Source organism: Mustelus asterias, chromosome 27 (genome assembly GCF_964213995.1).
Source record: "Mustelus asterias chromosome 27, sMusAst1.hap1.1, whole genome shotgun sequence".
Taxonomy (NCBI): Eukaryota; Metazoa; Chordata; class Chondrichthyes; order Carcharhiniformes; family Triakidae; genus Mustelus; species Mustelus asterias.
The window spans coordinates 37,953,327-37,975,371 of NC_135827.1; the positions used below are offsets into that span (position 1 = coordinate 37,953,327).

The 22,045-nt window shown below is 49.4% G+C and overlaps 1 protein-coding gene across 29 annotated transcripts in view; it reads right to left on the reverse strand.

Annotated features, from left to right (window-relative positions):
* phldb1b (pleckstrin homology-like domain, family B, member 1b) overlaps window positions 1-22,045 on the reverse strand; it is a 334,696-nt gene that overhangs the window by 153,769 nt on the left and 158,882 nt on the right. Inside the window, exon 1 of one of the 29 annotated variants that reach the window (XM_078199085.1) lies at window positions 7,148-7,324. The exons of the other annotated variants lie outside the window; for them this stretch is intronic. The gene's annotated coding sequence lies outside the window, so the exon portion shown is untranslated. Of the gene's footprint in view, window positions 1-7,147; window positions 7,325-22,045 lie in introns of those variants that run through there. 29 annotated transcript variants of the gene reach the window in all.

Below are 22,045 nucleotides of genomic sequence, written 5' to 3' on the forward strand. Positions count from 1 at the left end.
AGATGTATCACAGCTTGGTATGGGCTCCTGCTCTGCCCAAGACCTCAAGAAACTACAAAGGGTCATGAATGGGCACCCCAGTCCATCACGCAAACCAGTGCCTCACATCCACTAACTTTGTCTACACTTCCCGCTGCCTCGGAGAAGCAGCCACCTTAATCAAGAACCCCATATTCTCTCTTCCACCTTCATCCGTCGGGAAAAAAATACCAAAGTCTGAGAGCACATATCAATCGACTCAAGAGCAGCTTCTTACCTGCTGCTGTCAGACTTTTGAATGGGCCTACCATATATTAAGCTGATCTTTCTACATACCCTACCTGTAACTGGAGCACTATATTCTGCACCCTCTCCTTTCCTTCTCCCCAGTGTACTCTATGAACGGTATGCTTTGTCTGTATAGCGCGCAAGAAACAATACTTTTCACTGTATCCCAATACATGTGACAATAATAAATCAAATCAAACACGTCCATCACACATCCCATTCCTGATCTCCGAGATTGCAAGAGGATAGACAAATGAGAAGGACCCCAGTCTCAGGGGCCAGTCTACTCTTTTAGGTCTCACTCTACAAGCCAGTGGATTCGGAGATTTTCTTGTTTGAGTCTGGAGGTTTGGAGTAGGCTGTTCTTGGCTTCACTGTTGGATAGGCCCCCAGTGAAATGTGGTAATTTCAGCAAAGCTGGGACACAGAGGAATGGATGGGAAAGTGGGGGAGGAGGGAGACTGAAACAGTTTGGGAAACAAGGCTGCCAGCCCACTTTTCCATTGGGGAGGAATGGTGAAGGATGTGGGAGGCACTGTATCCACTCGAGAAATGAATGATCAGAAAATCCAGTGGCTGGATTTCCAGAAAGTGCAGCTGATGAGCGCAGAGTCCAACTGGCAGAAGGAAGTTGTAAAGATGATTATTCCCAATAGACAACATCTGAGATACGTTAAACACATCAGCAGCTCAAAATAAAAAGCTTAGACTGCCCTCATCTACACCCTGGGCCAGGTAATTATCCATTACTGGTGTGCCTCAAATATCAAACCCCAACATCTTGAACCATCTATAACTTTTCTATTTACCTTCAGTCCCAATCACAAATCGCTTTGTCCACTGACTCTTTTCCCAGTGGTTGATCACAAGGGGTGGAATTTTCCTGTCCTGTCCACCACGGGAGTCAAAGCGGGCAGGGGACGGACCACGCAACGGTCCGTTAGCCTCAGGTGGGATTTTCCAGTCTTGAGGTGAGGGCGGCTGGAAGATCCTGCCCTGATATGATCTTTGTGAACATTGTCAGAATTCTCCGCTGCCTACATCCTAACTTGCGCAAAGTTCCATTCCTGACTCACTGACCTGCACCAGCTCCTGTTCATACCTCGATTTGATCATTTCATCCTTATGCTCAATTCCCACCATGGCCTCACCCCCGTCTCTCCCTAACCCCCTCCAGCCCCACAACCCTCTCCCTAGGGGCGGCACGGTGGCACAGTGGTTAGCACTACTGCTCACAGCGCCAGGGACCCGGGTTCGATTCCCGGGTTGGGTCACTGCCTGTGTGGAGTTTGCATGTTCTCCCCGTGTCTGGGTGTGTTTCCTCCGGGCGCTCTGGCTTCCTCCCACAGTCCGAAAGATGTGCTGGTTTGGTGCATTGGCCATGCTAAATTCTCCCTCAGTGTACCCGAGTGTGGGAACTAGGGGCTTTTCACAGTAACTTCATTGCAGTGTTAATGTAAGCCTACTTGTGACACTAATAAATAAACTTTAAAACTGAACTGCGCTCTGATTCTGGCCTGAAGTACCTTTCCTTCACTTCCCTCACTATTGAAGGCAGTGTCTTTAACCGCGACCCCCCCCCCCCCCCCCCCCCCCGCTTTTTCACTCTTCCTTTGTTCTGTCCTAATATCCAGCTTTGACCTGATTTTAATATTTATCTGATAATTTGTTGTTGTGACTTGCCTGAGAATGTGCATTAAGGATATGATATAAATGCAAGTTGTAGTAGGCTGGGAAGTTTTGTGCAAATCACAAGCCCCACTTTGATATTTAATATACTTTAACTGGCTGACTCATTCTGGGAGCGCACGAGACAGAGGGACTGTAGTTTCTAAAATCACCAGGTCCTTTCAATCTTCACTTTGCTCAGATCCTGGAAGCACAGCTCTTGTCTGATTAAATAAAAGTGAATCAGATTAGGCTGAGTCGGAATGGAATTTCTGACTGCGCTTCATTCTATTTGCGATACCGCAGCTCAGTACTAAATGAGTAGGTCAGAGACTCAGGTAGAAGTAGAACCCTCTTCTACAAACTCTCATTTAAGCCTCCGCAGACGTGAAATTAACTTTTAGGGAACAATCGTAGAGAAATCATAGAGACCCTACTGTACAGAAGGAGGCCATTTGGTCCATCGAGTCTGCACCGATAACAATCCCACCCATGTCCTATCCCCATAACCCACATATTTACCCCACTAATCCCTCTAATCTACACATCCCTGGACACACACTAAGGGGCAATTTAGAATGGCCAATCAACCTAAGCCCTCACATTTTTGGACTGGGGGAGGAAACCGGAGCACCTGGAGGACACGCAGACACGGGGAGAACATGCAAACTCCACACAGACAGTGACCCAAGCCGGGAATTGAACCCAGGCCCCTGGAGCTGTGAGGCAGCAATGCTAACCACTGTGTCGCCCCTGGAGTTTGCGGATATATGCCTTTAAATTCCAAATACCAAAACATGCAGACAAAGTTGGGCGGCACAGTGGTTAGCCCTGCTGCCTCACATCGCCAGGGACCCGGGTTCGATTCTAGCCTTGGGTGACTGTCTGTGTGGAGTTTGCACGCTCTCCCCGTGTCTGCGTGGGTTTCCTCTGGTTTCCACCCACAGTCCAAAGATGTACAGGTTATGTGGATTGGCCATACTAAATTGTCCCTTTGTGTCCCGAGATGTGTAGATTAGATAGATTAGTCATGGGAAATGTGTACGGTAATGGGGATAGAGAGGGGGAGAGGGCCTGGGTAGGATACTCTGTCAGAGAGTTGGTGCGGACTCGATGGGCCAAATGGCCTCTTCTGCATTGTGGGGATTCTATGATTCTATGAAGTTGGCTCCCCCAGAATGAATTCCCAATCCAGACAGTGTCATCCAGTGCCAGTTTGGCTGGTATTAATGTTCTTACTATTGGTCTCTTGGCAAGGGAGGAGGAGACAATATTCTGAATGGCTGCATCGCCAGGTGAGGGTGGAATTGACTGCAGGTTATTGCTGTGAGTCAGTGAGTATCACCCTGAGTCACACAGTGTTGGGTTCAAATTCCACTCCAGACAGTATTCGACCGACAAATCCCTCTTTCTGACAAAATGTTAAACCGCTTTGCTGTCTCAGGTGGATGTGAAAAGGTCCCGTGGCACTGTTCCCAAGAGGAGAAGGAACATTCTCCCCACAGTTCAGGACAATATTTATCCCTCAACCAACACCAGTAAAACAGATTGTCTGGTCATTGTCACATTGCTGTTTGTGGCATCTTGCTGTGCACAAATTGGTTGCCACGTTTCCTATAGTACAACAGTGACTACACTTCAAAAGCTCTTTGGGTCTCGCAGTGAGACTGAGGGGTGCAATGTAAACACAAGCTCTTTCTAAGCAACTTAACAATATTCTCTGTCCTGACTGGCTCGCAGGACAGGGCGTTATGGTTGGTCCTACAGAAAGGAAACTCTGGAAGAGTCGATGCCTCCTTCGTGAGGGCAGTATTGAGGGGTGTACGGTAAGGGCCCTTCCAGCCAAAGCAGAAGCATGATCCCGTCAACAGACACACAGAGATCAGTGACTCATGTCTCACCCATAATATCAGTGGCCACAACTTGTTCCATGTTTTTCTTTTGATGATGATGACTGTCTCAGTACACATCATCAGGGAGTGAACATGGAGGCTTCTCTCTATAACGTGTCTGGGATTGATGAACTTCAGTGTGAAAGATGAAACTCTGGGGCTGTGTTTACACACATCACCTATTGCTGCATTTGAATTTCACACAGGTTCTTTTAAGTTGGCCTCACTGTTTTGCAATTTATTTTGTCTCATTTTCCTGGATTACAATGAATAGGACAGGCTGGCACGTGGCCCCATGGGACTCTGGGACAGGCTGGCACGTGGCCCCATGGGACTCTGGGACAGGCTGGCACGTGGCCCCATGGGACTCTGGGACAGGCTGGCACGTGGCCCCATGGGACTCTGGGACAGGCTGGCACGTGGCCCCATGGGACTCTGGGACAGGCTGGCACGTGGCCCCATGGGACTCTGGGACAGGCTGGCACGTGGCCCCATGGGACTCTGGGACAGGCTGGCACGTGGCCCCATGGGACTCTGGGACAGGCTGGCACGTGGCCCCATGGGACTCTGGGACAGGCTGGCACGTGGCCCCATGGGACTCTGGGACAGGCTGGCACGTGGCCCCATGGGACTCTGGGACAGGCTGGCACGTGGCCCCATGGGACTCTGGGACAGGCTGGCACGTGGCCCCATGGGACTCTGGGACAGGCTGGCACGTGGCCCCATGGGACTCTGGGACAGGCTGGCACGTGGCCCCATGGGACTCTGGGACAGGCTGGCACGTGGCCCCATGGGACTCTGGGACAGGCTGGCACGTGGCCCCATGGGACTCTGGGACAGGCTGGCACGTGGCCCCATGGGACTCTGGGACAGGCTGGCACGTGGCCCCATGGGACTCTGGGACAGGCTGGCACGTGGCCCCATGGGACTCTGGGACAGGCTGGCACGTGGCCCCATGGGACTCTGGGACAGGCTGGCACGTGGCCCCATGGGACTCTGGGACAGGCTGGCACGTGGCCCCATGGGACTCTGGGACAGGCTGGCACGTGGCCCCATGGGACTCTGGGACAGGCTGGCACGTGGCCCCATGGGACTCTGGGACAGGCTGGCACGTGGCCCCATGGGACTCTGGGACAGGCTGGCACGTGGCCCCATGGGACTCTGGGACAGGCTGGCACGTGGCCCCATGGGACTCTGGGACAGGCTGGCACGTGGCCCCATGGGACTCTGGGACAGGCTGGCACGTGGCCCCATGGGACTCTGGGACAGGCTGGCACGTGGCCCCATGGGACCTTGCCACCAGCAACCAACCTGTCTTAATGCAACACCTCTAATACAATAAAATATCCAAAAAGGGGCTTTAAAAGGAGTGATATTAAACAAAATTTGGCATCGAGTCACATGAGGCGATTTTAGGGCAAGTAACCAAAAGTTTGGTCAGTTTTTAATGAGCGTCTGAAATGAGAAACTAGGGAGGGAATTCCAAAGCTTTAGACCCAGGCAGCTGAGGGCATTGCTGGCAGCAAAATCCGGGATAGATAACAGGTTAGAATTAGAGGAGTGCAGAGATCTTGGAGCTTTATAGGCCGGAGGAGGTTAGGGAGAATGAGGTTTGAACATGAGGATGAGAATTTTAAAATGAAGTCGCACTGGGAGGTGGGCCATAGGTCAGACGACACAGGAGCGATAGGGAAATGGGATGGCACAAGTTAGGCTTTAGGCAGCAGAGTTTTAGATTGGCAATCCAGGAGAGATTCAGGATAGGTGAGTCTGGAGGAAACAGAGGGTCAGTTGAGGCTTTCAGTTTTAGAGGTGGACAGAGTATTACAAAAGGTGGATATGGAAGATTCAATAAAATCATGGAATCCCTACAGTACAGAAGGAGGCTATTCGGCCCATCGAGTCTGCACCAACCACAATCCCACCCAGGCCCTATTCCCGCAACCCCATATAACCCCCTGCTAATCCCCTGACACTAAGGGGCAATCCACCTAACCGGCACGTCTTTCAGATTGTGGGAGGAAACCGGAGGAAACCCACGCAGACACGGGGAGAATGTGCAAGCTCCACATGGACAGTCACCCGAGGCCGGAATCGAACCCGGGTCCCTGGTGCTGTGAGGCAGCAGTGCTAACCACTGTGCCACCGTGCCCCCCCCAGTACCTCCTCATACAAGCAGCTTACAACTGCACAATGATATGTTCCAGACTAATCTCGCCTTTTGAGCGAAATTCCTTTAGTATTGAGTTCACATTAACTTCCACCAGTTTAAAAATGATCATAGGTTTATCAACTCTGCCTTATCAAGCCAAGTATAAAGAAATGCCCTTATCTCAGTTAACTCACCTGATGAAGGAGAAGCGCTCCGAAAGCTCGTGATTCCAAATAAACCTATTGGACTTTAACCTGGTGTGGTGAGACTCCTTACTGCACCCAGCCCAGTCCAACGCCGGTAACTCCACATCATATCTGTGTGGGGTTTATACATTCTCCCTGTGTCTGTGTCGGTTTCCTCCGGGTGCTCCGGTTTCCCCCCACAGTCCAAAGATGTTGGGTGGATTGGCCATGCTAAGTTGTCCCTCCGTGTCAGGGGGACAAGCTAGGGCAGATACATAGGGTTATGGGGATAGGGTCTGGGTGGGATTGTGGTCGGTGCAGTCTTGATGGGCCGAATGGCCTCCTCCTGCACTGTAGGGATTCTATGAAACACTTTGGAAGTGTAGTCACTGTCCTAACATAGAGAAGGCGCTACAAAAATGTAAGTCCTTTCTTGATCTTTCTGTCTTCTGTATGAAAAATGTTGCCCCTTTAAATTTCACCGGTTCAGCTGGGAACCAGAAGATCTAGAATTCAAATCACAATTACTAATTTTCTGCTGCTTTCACTCCAATTTACTGCTGGCCTGATGAGACCCAGCAGATTTGGCCCAGGTTAAAACAGCACGGATTAAACCGTGTGGAATTAAGATGCTACAGGACAACAAGCAGAGTCTGTACAGCGGAGAATAGGTGTGACCAATAAGCACATGTGTAAATGTCACAACTCCAAAGTCTTCTCACTTTCACTGCGGGAAGCCTTTTATAATTCTTTTAAAGTCCAGGGAGTAAGCTCTAAGTGCACCCAACATTAACCTGAAGTCAGCACCGAGCAAGATATTATCCACCTTATAAATTCCTGTCTCCCAAGCAAACAGCTCTCTCTCTCTCAAGTTGAGGGAACAAAACGTACTCCCTGAGCAGCTGATTAAATCCGTTCAAATCATCACAGAGTGACAGTCTGGTTCACAAAAGAGCAGCAACAACCCCCCCTCACACACTTACTTCATTCCTGCTCCGTGCAAGGAGAGATGGGTCTCTTCCCTTCAGCGACAAAGCCCTGTCGCTATTTGATTCCATCAACCTGACTCACTACCTCACCCGGGAACTGCAGCTTCCTACCAGCCAGAGCCAGCCGGGACAAGAGTGGCCGTGGGAGGGTGCAGAGCCAAAAGCCGGCCCATCTCCGACTTAAACAGCAGTAGGCAGCTCCCCTGTAGAGTGATATCAGCAAAAAATAATCCACGCCTCCCCCACTACCCCCTCAAAACCAGCAGTCCCCCCCCACCCCCCCCGTACCCTCCGTCTACCCCCCACCCCTGCTGAAGAAGCAAGCTGAGACACCAGCTGCATGTACACATGCACGCAACAGAAGCAGGAAGCAAGCTGTTTCCATAGAAGTGTTTGCATGAGCAATCTTTCCCAGCCAGAATTGAAAACACGCTGTCTCTGTGCGTGTGTGTGTTTTCCAATAAAAACCTGCTTCAGCACCTTGTTTAGCTAAATCCACAGGGGTTGGAGTTGGATAAATCAAACCCCTCCTGGATGACTCTATCAACTTCTAACACCTGGATAATAATCGCAGGTGCTTAATCCTGCAGAACACCTTCAATCTCCCACTGCCAGCGTTTCAGTCCTGAAGGTATTAACTCCTTACTGGACACCATCCAGCATCTCATCTATAAGCCACCATTCTTTTCACGTGGAATCTGGATAGAAGGAGGCCATTCAGCCCCTCAAGGCTCTGTCAGCTCTTTGAAAGGGCTATCCAATGAATCCCACTCTCTCCTCCCTCCACTTCCCTGACCCTGCAATTGATTTTCTTTTCCAGTATTTATCCAATTCCCTTTTGAAAGATTCTAGGGGCGATTCTCCCATCCTGCGCTGATTCGCGGGATTCGCGCATGCCTTCCCGCCGCATCGTCACTCTTGGGGTGGATGGGGGGAAGGGGGCTGGAGATCCAGCAGTCCGGGAGAGGGGGGTTCAGGGCTGGCCCGCGAATGGATGTTTGGGCTGCGATCGGGCCAGGGGAGGTGGGGGGAGGTGGGGTGAGGTGGGGTGAGGTGGGGTGAGGTGGGGTGAGGTGGGGTGGGGGAGGTGGGGTGAGGTGGGGTGGGGTGAGGTGGGGTGGGGTGAGGTGGGGTGGGGGAGGTGGGGTGGGGGAGGTGGGGTGGGGGAGGTGGGGTGGGGGAGGTGGGGGGAGGTGGGGTGGGGGAGGTGGGGGGAGGTGGGGTGGGGGAGGTGGGGGGAGGTGGGGTGGGGGAGGTGGGGGGAGGTGGGGTGGGAGAGGAGGGGCAACACTGCGAGGGTCCCGGGCTGGCCAGCGATCGAGCTGGCCAGCAAACTGTGGGCTGACAGATAGGAGCCACTGTGCATGCGCAGAGTACCGGAACTGTCAGCCTCCGATGTGAATAGGCTCCCCCCCACCCCCTGAGCTTTTAATGATATTCCCAATTGTGACCTCTGCATTGCACAGAGTGAGGGAGATTCTTGTCTGAAGTCGCACTGAAAAAAACCAGTGATTTACAGCAGTTTTCCTGTGAATTCAACACTTAGAACTTTTTTGGGAGAATCGCGGCCTCTGTTTCTCAACAACAGCGCTGTAGATCATAATAACAAACTGCGTTCAAACAATTCTCCTCACCTCTCTTCTGATTATTTTATCGATTAGCTCACGGTCTGAGACTCACAGGACATTTGGGTCCAATTTTCCTCTCAGTGGAAACAATTTCTCCGTATTTACCTTATCAAAACCCTTCATACTTTACAGCACTATTCACTGCCATAAGGAGAACAATCCCAGCTTCTTGAGTCTCTCTGTATATCTGAAACAATTCTCTCCTCATCCCTGGAACCATTCTGCTAAGTCTCCTCCAAGGGCTTGACATCCAGCGCAGAACTGGACAGCTGAGAGCTGGTGTAATATTCCTTTATGGGTTATCAACATGACATCACTCGAAGGGAAATGTGTCATGTAATCCAGTCTTAGTTTCACCTTTGCTTTGAGCAGAGCACACACACACAGCTCCGATGCCTTCAAGCTTTATACCTATGCACAACTGTTCTCATTTATTTAGTCTTAATAATAAATGAACCCACAACATATTGATTCAATCCCTTATGGTGCCTTGTGTCTTGTGCAGTAAATAAGCCCGAGATATTATATCATCATATTAACACATTAAGGGCTAATCAGTGATATATAAAGCACCTTACTTTAAATTCTCAATCTTATGTTCAAACCTTTCCTTGATCTCACCCCTTCCTATCGCTGTAATCTCCAGCCCTACAACTCTCCGCACTCCTCCCATTCTGGCCTTCATCACATCTCCAATTTTTATCACACCATCATTGAGGGGTCCTGCCTGCAAGCTGCCTCGCCCTAAGGCCTATAATTCCCTCTCCAAATATCTCCATCCCTCCCTTCCTTTACAAGGGCAAGTTTCTTGTTCGAATGGCTTTGTTTGGTTGGCAGCAGATACAATGATATTGTCCCCTGTAAAAAGGCATGTTTTCTTAACGACAAATATATAAAACAATATAAAACAACATATATGTAGACATACATAGAAAATAGGAACAGGAGGAGGCCATTCGGCCCTTCGAGCTGCTCTGCCATTCATTTTGATCATGGCTGATCATCAAATTCAACATTCTGATCCCCCCCTTCCCCCCAAATCCCTTGAACCCTTTAGCCCCGAGAGCTATACTTAATTTCTTCTTGAAATCAGACAACGTTTTGGCCTCAACTACTTTCTGTGGTAGTGAATTCCACACATTCACCACCCTCTGGATGAAGAAATTTCTCCTCACCTCAGTTCTAAAAGGTTTACCCTTTATCCTCACACTATGATCTGGATTCCCCCACCATTGGGAACATTCTTTCTGGATCTACCCTGTCTAACCCTGTTAGAATTTTATACATTTACATTAGATCCCCTCTCACTCTTCTAAACTCCAGTGAATATAATCCTAACTGACTTAGCCTCTCCTCATATGACAATCCTGTCATCCCAGGAATCAGCCTGGTAAACCTTCACTGAACTCCCTCTATAGCAAGGACATCCTTCCTCAGAAAAGGACACCAAAACTGCACACAATACTCCAGGTGTGGTCTCACTAATGCCCTATATAATTGCAGTAAAACATCCCTATCCCTATACTCAAATCCTCTCGCTATGAAGGCCAACATACCATTTGCCTTCTTTACTGCCTGCTGTACCTGCGCACTTACTTTCAGCGACTGATGAACAAGAACACCAAGGTCTCGCTGAGCATCCACCTCTCTCAATTTACACCCATTCAAATAATAATCTGCCTTCCTATTATTGCTACCAAAGTGGATAACCTCACATTTATCCACGTTATACTGCATCTATCATGCATATGCCCACTCACTCAGCCTGTCTAAATCATGCTGAAGCACCTCTGCATCCTCCTCACAGCTCACCCTCCCACCCAACTTTGTATCATCTGCAAATTTGGAGATAATGGGGGTGATTCTCTCATCCCGCTGTGCTGCTTTTGTAGAGCAGTGGCTCGGGAGACTCAAGCGGAGGCCGTTTCTTGGGCTTCCCACTGGGCTTCACGGCCTCCATGAGTCTCCGGCAGCCGAATTTCCGGCGGTGTCGGCTCCGCACCGATTTCTGGCAAGGAGCTGTGTAAATTATGTAAATTAGAATTTAAATTTATTTTAAATATCATTAGCGGGCCCGGGACTGAAATCTCCAGGCCCGCTAGCCTCTCCCCCCCCTGCCAGGAGTGGTTCACTCCAGTGGAGTTTACTATAGCTCCCCCCTTAGCATGGCCAAACCACCTAATTTGCATGTCTTTGGGGGCTGGGTAGTTTGCTGCGGACAATGGTCTGTTTGAGGTTGCGCGGTTGTTTGAGGGCAAGTAGTGGGGGTGTGGGGATGGTCTTGGCGAGATGTTTGTCTTCATCAATGACATGTTGAAGGCTCCGGAGAAGATGTCGTAGCTTCTCCGCTCCGGGGACGTACTGGAGTGTGGGAGGAAACTGGAACACTCGGAGGAAACCCACGCAGACACAAGGAGAACGTGCAGACTCCGCACAGAGTGACCCAAGCAGAATCGAACCCGGATCCCTGGCGCTGTGAGGCGGCAGTGCTAACCACTGTGCCACCGTGTTGCCCTTATATGAACAGGAGGGGAAGGGTGGGGGCATGGTGATTGTACTCAGCTTTCTAATGGCCCTGGGCTAGGGTGTGGGGGAGGGAATGGGGGGGGGGCTGGTAAATCGGTCGGACAGACATCCTGCCTCGGAACCTTGGTCAGTACTCTACACTGGAATTTGGGTGTAAAGATAGGCATCAGCTTCTCTTGTGATTCATCCAAATCTGTCATCATGAGAAATGCGAACCCATTACTTCACTAAGATGCTGACAGCAGCCACCACACCCCTGGGACTGCTCCGCAGCGAGAGTTAATGCTTTCAGAGTAAGTGAGCAGATACTCGGTGGCAAAGCAGTACAGGAAAAGGCACAGTCACGGTGCATGGAGGCATTTTCAAAACATTCATCCTTATTTTCAACTCCCTCCATGGCCTCACCCCTTCCCAATCTCTGTAACCTCCTCCAGCCCTACAACTTTTGAAAATATCCCCATTACAGCAGTTCTGGCATTTATATAGCACCTTTAAAAATCCCACCTGGCTTCTGACAGAAGGATTATCAGGCCAGAGTTATTAGGCCAAGTCACATACAGAGATATTGGGACTGATGGTAGTCAAAGTTGTAGGTTTTAAGGAGCATCATGAAGGAGGACAGGGAAGTTGAGAGGCGCAGAGGTTTAGGGAGGGAGTTCCAGAGATTAGGGACCAGGCAGCTGAAGGCATGGTCACCAGGGGTGGAGCGATTGAAATGGGGGAAACTCAAGATGCCAGAACTGATGTAATGCAAATCTTAGAATCATAGAATCCTTACAGTGCAGCAGGAGGCCATTCAGCCCATCGAGTCTGCATTGACTCGCCGACAGAGCCTCCCACCCAGTCCCTATCCCTGTAGCCCCACATATTTACAGAGAATATAGAAAAGCTACAGCACAAACAGGCCCTTCGGCCCACAACTTGCACCGAGCAATTTCCTTACCTTCTAGGCTCACCTATAACCCTCTATCTTACTAACCTCCATGAACTTATCCAAAAGTCTCTTCAAAGACTCAATCGAATCCGCTTCCACCACCACTACCGGCAGCCGATTCCACGCACCCACCACCCTCGGAGTGAAAAACTTACCCCTAACATCTCCTCTATACCTACTCCCCAGCACCCTAAACCTGTGGCCTCTCGTAACAACCATTTCAGCCCTGGGTAAAAGCCTCTGAGAATCCACTCTATCAATACCTCTCAACATCTTATACACCTCTATCAGGTCACCTCTCATCCTTCGCCTCTCCAAGGAGAATAGACCTAGCTCTCTCAACCTATCCTCATAAGGCATACCACTTAATCCCGGCAACATCCTCGTAAATCTCCTCTGCACCCGTTCTATGGCTTCCACATCCTTTCTGTAATGAGGCGACCAGAACTGGGCACAGTACTCCAGGTAGGGTCTGACCACGGTCCTATACAACTGCAGCATTATCTCCCGATTTCTAAACTCAATTCCTCTATTGATGAAGGCCAGTATTCCATACGCCTTCTTAACCACAGCCTCTACCTGCGACGCCGTTTTGAGCGTCCTATGAACCCAGACCCCAAGATCCCTCTGTTCTTCCACACTGCCAAGCGTCTTACCCTTAATATTATATTCTTCCATCCTATTAGACCTGCCAAAATGAACCACCACACACTTATCTGGGTTGAAGTCCATCTGCCACTTCTCTGCGATTACCCTAGCTAATCGCCCGAACTAAGAGCAATTTAGCATGGCCAATCACCTAACCCATATATCTTTGGACTGTGGGAGGAAACCGGAGCATCCAGAGGAAACCCACGCAGACACGGGGAGAATGTGTAAACTCCATACAATCACTTGAGGCCGGAATTGAATCCAGGTCCCTGGCGCTGTGAGGCAGCAGTGCTAATTACTGTGCCACTGTGCCACACACATTTCAGAGAGTTTCGGAGATATTTCAGAGAGTTGCAGGGGTGGAGGAGGTTACAGAGATAGGGAGGGGGTGAATTGAAAATAAGGATGAGAATTTTGAAAATTTCCAGCATACTAGTAGGACCTCTATTGAAAATCAATCTACAATCAACTTGAAGATAAAAGCAAAATACTGTGGATGCTGTAAGATTTGAGGAAGAATCATCCAGACTCAAAACGTTGGCTCTATTCTCTCCCCGCAGATGTTGTCAGACCTGCTGAGATTTTCCAGCATTTTCTGTTTTTGCTACAAGCAACTCTAATCTTTCAGGTCAACCCGTGAGCTTCAGTTTAACATCTGAAAGATGTTACCAGCAACAATGCAGCACTCCAGTACTGGCACTGGGAGTGTTGACCTGCTTAAGTCTATGGATTGGGACTTGCTCCCACAACCTCCTGACCACAGCGGGAGAGTGCTGCCCCCAATAGAGTGGAAACATAATGGTCATGTTACTGGGCTAGCAAGCCTGAGGCCTGGGCTAATGATCTGACAACATGAGTTCCAATCCTACCATAGCAGCTCGGGACTTTAATAAAGTTGGAACAAAAGTGAGTGTCAGTGTGACTGTGAGACAACCAGACTTCACCCCTCTGTTCTTTAGGGAAGGAAATCTGCCGTCCTCAGCCGCTTTGGGCCTACATGTGACTCCAGCCCCACAACAATGTGGCTGTTTTTTAACTGCCCTCTGAAATGGCCGAGTGAGACACTCAGTAATCTGGAAGATAGCTCGTCATCACCTTCTCGACAGCAGGAATTGGTGGCTTTTCCGGTGGTGTTTACACCCCATGAACGAGGGGAAAATACTGAAGCACTGTCGGCACTAACCTCGGTGAATCACCGTGGGGAGAGAGAGGGAGGTGCGTGAACAAGTGGAAGAAGTGACTAATTTGTGATTGAGTGAATCACGGTCAGTACGATTGATCTCCCATTGTCCACATAGAGGATGACAAGATATTGATTAGTCAATCGATACATTAGGAGCCGTACAGCGCAAAAAGGCCCTTCAGCCCATCGAGTCTGCACCACTAACTACCACTAAAGTCGCACTAATCCTATTTTCCAGTACTTGCCCTATATCCCTGAGTGTTATATTTCAAGTGCTCATCCAAATACTTTTTAAAGGTTTCCAGCCTCCACAACCTTCCCAAGCAGTGCATTCCAGATTCTCACCACCCCGAGTGATTTTTTAAAAATCCCCTCTGAATCTCCTGTCCCTCACCCTAAAACTATGCTCCCTCATAAGAACATAAGAACATAAGAACTAGGAGCAGGAGTAGGCCATCTAGCCCCTCGAGCCTGCCCCGCCATTCAATAAGATCATGGCTGATCTGACGTGGATCAGTACCACTTACCCGCCTGATCCCCATAACCCTTAATTCCCTTACCGATCAGGAATCCATCCATCCGCGCTGTAAACATATTCAGCGAGGTAGCCTCCACCACCTCAGTGGGCAGAGAATTCCAGAGATTCACCACCCTCTGGGAGAAGAAGTTCCTCCTCAACTCTGTCTTAAACCGACCCCCCTTTATTTTGAGGCTGTGTCCTCTAGTTTTAACTTCCTTACTAAGTGGAAAGAATCTCTCCGCCTCCACCCTATCCAGCCCCCGCATTATCTTATAAGTCTCCATAAGATCCCCCCTCATCCTTCTAAACTCCAACGAGTACAAACCCAATCTCCTCAGCCTCTCCTCATAATCCAAACCCCTCATCTCCGGTATCAACCTGGTGAACCTTCTCTGCACTCCCTCCAATGCCAATATATCCTTCCTCATATAAGGGGACCAATACTGCACACAGTATTCCAGCTGCGGCCTCACCAATGCCCTGTACAGGTGCATCAAGACATCCCTGCTTTTATATTCTATCCCCCTCGCGATATAGGCCAACATCCCATTTGCCTTGATCACCTGTTGTACCTGCAGACTGGGCTTTTGCGTCTCATGCACAAGGACCCCCAGGTCCCTTTGCACGGTAGCATGTTTTAATTTGTTTCCATTGAGATAGTAATCCCATTTGTTATTATTTCCTCCAAAGTGTATAACCTCGCATTTCTCAACGTTATACTCCATTTGCCATATCCTCGCCCATGAATGACCCCCAACCAGAGGGAACAGCTGCTTCCTACTCACTCTGTCCATACCCCCCTCATAATCTTATACACCTCAATCATGTTCCCCCCTCAGCCTTCTCTGTTCCAAAGAAACAGTCGAAGCCTATCCAGCCTCTCCTTATAGCTCAGATGCTCCATCCCGGGCCACATCCTGATAAACCTCCTCTGTACCCCCTGTACTGCTATCACAACCTTCCTACTGTGAGGTGACCAGAACTGCACACAGTACTCTAGCTGTGGCCTAACCAACGCTCTGTATAGCTCCAACATTACCTTCTTGCTCTTATATTCTATGCCACGACTGATAAAAACAAGTATCTCATCTGCATACTTAACTATCCTATTCGCCTGCTCTGCCACCTTCAGGGATCTGTGAATAAGTAACCCAACATCCATCTGTTCCTCAATGCTTCCCAGTGACCTGCCATTCATTAAGTACTCCCTTGTCTTGTTACGTCTTCCAAAGTGCATCACCTCGCACTTATCAAGGTTAAATACTGCTCTGCCCACCTGACCAATCCATCTTTATCTTCCTGTAACCTATGAACTTCTTCTCACTATTAATCACCCGACCAATCCTGGTGTCATCTGCAAACTTGCTTATCATTCCTCCCACATCATCATCGAGATCATTTATGAATGCAAAAAACAATAAGGGTCTCTGCACTGACCCTCGTGGTACGCCACTGGACACTAGCTTCCGGTCACTCGAACATCCTTCTACCACTACCCTTTGTGTCCTATTATTAAGCCAGTTTCGGATCCATTTCGCCAAGTTTCCCTGAATTCCAGGCGCTTCAACCTTCTCAATCAGTCTCACATGTGGGACCTTGTCAAAGGCTTTGCTAAAATCCAAGTAAACTACATCAACTGCACTTCCCTCATCCACACACTCAATCACATTTTCAAAAATTTCTATCACATTTGTTAGGCATGACCTCCCTCTGACAAAGCCATGCTGACTATCACTAATCAAACCATACCTTTCCAAGTGCTGATTAATTCTCTCCTTCAGTATTTTCTCCAATAGTTTCCCTATCACTGACATGAGACTCACTGGTCTATAATTCCCTAGTTCATCTCTACCACCCTTCTTGAAAAGTTGTACCACATTAGCCATCCTCCAGTCCTCTGGCACTTTCCCCGTGTCAGAGTTTTAACAACACCAGGTTAAAGTCCAACAGGTTTATTTGGTAGTAAATGGTATTTGCTACCAAATAAACCTGTTGGACTTTAACCTGGTGTTGTTAAAACTCTTACTGTGTTTACCCCAGTCCAACGCCGGCATCTCCACATCATGACTTTCCCCGTGGACAGAGAGGAACTAAAAACTTGTGTCAGAGCCTCTGCAATTTCCTGCCTCGCCTCCCACAGCATCCTGGGATGCAATTCATCCGGACCAGGGGATTTGTCCATTTTTAAGCCCATCAAAACCTCCTGCACTCCCTGTCTTCCTGTATCAAATGGCTCAAGGTCCTCACATTGGAATTAGAATTCAATACATTGGAATTTTGTCTTTGATAAGAGGGGCGGCATGGTAGCACAGTGGTTAGCACTGCTGCTTCACAGCTCCAGGATCCCGGGTTCGATTCCCGGCTCGGGTCACTGTCTGTGTGGAGTTTGCACATTCTCCTCGTGTCTGCGTGGGTTTCCTCCGGGTGCTCCGGCTTCCTCCCACAGTCCAAAGATGTGCGGGTTAGGTTGATGGTAGGCTGGTGAAAAAGGTTGGATCTCATGGGATAAAGGGGGAGGTGGCTAGATGGGTGGAGAACTGGCTTGGTCACAGAAGACAGAGGGTGGTAGTGGAAGGGTCTTTTTCCGGCTGGAGGCCTGTGACTAGTGGTGTTCCGCAGGGCTCTGTATTGGGACCTCTGCTGTTTGTGATTTATATAAACGATCTGGAAGAAGGTGTAACTGGGGTGATCAGTAAGTTTGCGGACGACACAAAATTGGCAGGACTTGCAGATAGTGAGGAGCATTGTCAGAAGCTACAGAAGGATATAGATAGGCTGGAAATTTGGGCAAAGAAATGGCAGATGGAGTTCAATCCTGATAAATGCGAAGCGATGCATTTTGGTAGAACTAATGTAGGGAGGTGCTATACGATAAATGGCAGAACCATAAAGGGTGTAGATATGCAGAGGGACCTGGGTGTGCAAGTCCACAGATCCTTGAAGGTGACGTCACAGGTGGAGAAGGTGGTGAAGAAGGCATATGGCATGCTTGCCTTTATAGGACGGGGCATAGAGTATAAAAGTTGGGGTCTGATGTTGCAGATGTATAGAACGTTGGTTCGGCCGCATTTGGAATACTGCGTCCAGTTCTGGTCGCCACACTACCAGAAGGACGTGGAGGCTTTGGAGAGAGTACAGAGGAGGTTTACCAGGATGTTGCCTGGTATGGAGGGGCTTAGTTATGAGGAGAGATTGGGTAAACTGGGGTTGTTCTCCCTGGAAAGACGGAGGATGAGGGGAGACTTAATAGAGGTGTATAAATTATGAAAGGCATAGATAGGGTGAACGGTGGGAAGCTTTTCCCCAGGTCGTTGGGGACATTCACAAGGGGTCATAGGTTCAAGGTGAAGGGGGGGAGGTTTAACACAGATATCAGAAGGACATATTTTACACAGAGGTGGTGGGGGCCTGGAATGCGCTGCCAGGCAAGGTGGTGGAGGCGGACACACTGGGAACGTTTAAGACTTATCTAGATAGCCATATGAATGGAGTGGGAATGGAGGGATACAAAAGAATGGTCTAGTTTGGACCAGGGAGCGGCATGGGCTTGGAGGGCCGAAGGGCCTGTTCCTGTGCTGTATTGTTCTTTGTTCTTTGTTCTTTGATTGGCCAGGTTAAAAATTGCCCCTTAGAGTCCTGAGATGTGTAGGTTAGAGGGATTAGCGGGTAAATACGTGGGGGTAGGGCCTGGGTGAGATTGTGGTCAGTGCAGACTCGATGGGCTGAATGGCCTCCTTCTGCACTGTAGGGTTTCTATGATTTCTATGAAGGCCTTTTGAGTTTCCTACTGAAGAACTCCAAACTCTAATATGTCCTTGTAAATGCCAGGATGTTATTGGGAATAAAATGATACCAGCCTCTGCCTATTGTGGAAACAAAAGTTGGCTTTAGTTTACGAAATGTTACGTAGTTTTGTCATTTTCACATGAAGGCCCATTATTTTCTATTTTTCTTTGAGACAAGTGATGCATTGTCAAAGGCAGGCTGAAAGCTGAGTACGCCAGCACGGCTTATAAACTTAACCCTCCCAATCCTGGGGAGGCAGCTTGTAGAGACACTCACTGACGATGATGGGATCTTCCAGCATTCTCATTACGGATTTCATGCCAAATCCTGAACAGAGTTCCTCGATAAGCAGAGACTGGGATCATTTCATTCCCAATGATCGCGACCACTCAGAAAACATCGGCTTTCCCTTTTCTTTCAGGTTAGAATTTTCGACGTGAATTCCCCAGTGTCCTGGGGTGACCTGTGTCCTGGGCGACACGGTGGCACAGTGGTTAGCACTGCTGCCTCACAGCGCCAGGGACCCAGGTTCAATCCTGGCTTCGGGTCACTGTCTGTGTGGAGTTTGCACGTTCTCCCCATGTCTGCGTGGGTTTCCTCCGGGTGCTCCGATTTCCTCCCACAGTCCAAAGATGTGCGGGTTAGGTTGATTGGCCATGCTAAATTGCCCCTTAGTGTCAGGGGATTAGCAGGGTAAATATGTGGGGTTACGGGGATAGGGCTTGGGAGGGATTGGGGTCGGTGCAGACTTGATGGGCCAAATGGCCTCCTTCTGCACTGTAGGGATTCTATGATTCTATGAACATTCCACCCAATGTGGTACTGAACCCAGCAAGACAGGTAAATTCCAGATACCATCCAGGTCTGTCTGTTCACCATCACCTCTGTGCTTGCTGACTTCCATTGGTTTCCAGTCTGACAACGCCTTGATTTTGCAATTCGTATCCTTCATTTCCGCCCATGGCTTTGTCCCTCCCTATCTCTGAAACCACCTCCAACCCTCCCTATCTCTGTAACCTTCTCTATCCCCCTCCAACACATCCTATCCCTGTAACCACCTCTATCCCCCCTCCAACCCTCCCCATCTCTGTAACCTCCTCTGTGCCCCTTCAACCCTTCCTAATTCTGTCATCTTCTTCGTTCCCCTCCAACCTCTGTCACCTCTTCCATTTCCCTCCAACCCTCCCTATTTCTGTAACCTCCCCTATCCCTCTTGAACCCCACCATTTCTCTGTCACCTTCTCCAAAACTGAACCCCCAGAAACCCCGACAAACTGAACCCCAAAAACCCCAACAGGCTGAGCCCCAGTCACTGGAATCTGCTGGTGCCCTGGGAAGAGGAGATGGAACTCGCAGGAGTTAAAGGACTTTGTTCTTACTGGGGCTGAAAGGGTTAATCCCATTTCTTCCCCGTGCAGGAGAGGAGGCTGGAGAATTCACCGCAACAGCCCCACATTGCATTACAAAACCATAAGCAACAATTCCATCTCCCTCCTGGAACCTACACCCAGGATCTGCTGATCCAAGCTTTTCGATCGCCAGGGACACAGCTGAAAGCCACAACGTTGCGATGTCCGCCTTGGATTTAGTTATTCCAGTCTCCTGGGTAAATAATTGTTTTACGGCTGCCCTCAATACCCTGTAAACACGCAGAAAAACGTATTGTGCTATCCTGGGGAAAGCAGGATATTTGTACATTCCAGGGCTGGTTGCTGGGAGATATCAAATAAATTTCCTGCCTCTGATTTCCTCACTCTCTTTCCTGAGTCAGTTCCAATATTCCTGTCCAATAATTTGCAGCTAGGACCCCATCCCTGTCTGATCTCCCGGGTCTCACTGAGCCCCATAAAGACATTAGGGGAAATTATGGTCAAGAGAGGGAGGTGGAGAGACAGAGTGATGTCCGGGGGGAATTCCAGAACTTTCAGCCAAAGGCAATAGCTGCCAATGGTGGAGTTTGGAAAATGGGCGATGCAAGAGAACTGGAAGAGAGCAACGATCCCTGAGGATTATGGGGCTGGAGAAGGTTACGGAGGGGCACAGTGATAGGGCAGCACGGTGACACAGTGGTCAGTGCTGCAGCCTTGCAGCGCCAGGGACTTGGGTTTAATTCCACACACTGTCTGTGTGGAGTTTGCACATTCTCCCCGTGTCTGCGTGGGTTTCCTCCGGGTGCTCTGGTTTCCTCCCACAGTCCAAAGATGTGCAGGTTCGGTGGATTGGCCATGCTAAATTGCCCCTTAGTGTCCAAAGATGTCCAGGTTAGGTGGATTGGCCATGCTAAACTGTCCCTTAGTGTCCAAAGATGTCCAGGTTAGGTGGATTGGCCATGCCAAATTGCCCCTTAAGTGTCCAAAGCTGCATAGGCTAGGGGGATTATCTAGGGGTAAGTATGTGGGGTTACCAGGATAGGGTGGGGGAGACGGCCTGGGTAAGTTACTCTGTCAGATAGTCAGTGCAGACTCAATAGGCCGAATGGCCTCTTCTGCACTGGAGGGATTCTCTTGAAAAGAAAGGGAGGGGCAATGCCATGGAGAGATTTTCAAATAAGGGTGAACATTTTAAAAACTCCTACGTCCTCTCTTGAACAGCAACCTGCAATACTGATCCAGCCTGGTCGAGAGAGGTCCAACACCATGGTTCCTGAGTGAACAGTATCGATACCAATCATACCACAGAAATTCACCCAGCTGCCTCCAATATTCCCCAATCCACCCAGTGATGGGAATATACATAAAAATGAGCTACCACGGTCGTCAATGAAAGCTCCATGTTCAACTGTTAGTAACAGGAACCGATTCCAAACCTAGCCACTGGCAAAGAAAGTTCTCCAGCTAGCTTTATCTCCTACCATATTACAAATAGAGAATCCACAAACCCCCCGTAAGATAGTAATCCCAAGGTGTTTCACAGGAGCATTATAAAACAAATTTAATTCCCAGCCTTCAGTGTGGCGTGAGGGATATTTAATCAAGTTAGAGGGTGCAGGGTGAGGACCCTATGACCTTCTTGCCTTTGACCCTATGACCTTCTTGCCTTTGACCCTATGACCTTCTTGCCTTTGCACCAATTAAGTCAGGGCAGGAAGACTCATTGATGTCCTTCCTGTCCCAGTTGAAGTCCTTAAGTAACAATCAATGCCTACTTATGAACCTTCTCCCAACACCAATGGTATCACTCAGCAACAAGGCGACGGAATCGCCATCCAAGAGGTTCACAAAGAAAATGGGCTCTGGAGGGTGGGGTGGAGGTCACTCAGTGTCTGACCGAGGGACCTGGCATTGGGAATTGCAGCACTGCTGACATCCAAATCCCCCCCTGCAGGCGACACCCTTCTACAGCCCCGTTCTGACTTCACGACCTTTGACCCGGGGTCGGTGGCAGGCCTCAGGCCTGTGCTGGATGCTTCACCGGCATCTTCTGCTGCTTCCCCCAGTGTCTCTGACAGTAATAAAGTGCTGCCACTCTCTGTCTGGCTGGCAGCTCTTGGTGGGGCCGAGGAAGGTTAGGGGTTGGGGGGAGTGAAACTTCTATCCTTTGTGTCATTGATCCTGGGATAGGATGGTGGCACAGTGGTTAGCACTGCTGCCTCTCAGCGCCAGGAACCCGGGTTCGATTCCCGGCTTGGGTCACTGTCTGTGCGGGGTTTGCAAGTTCTCCCCGT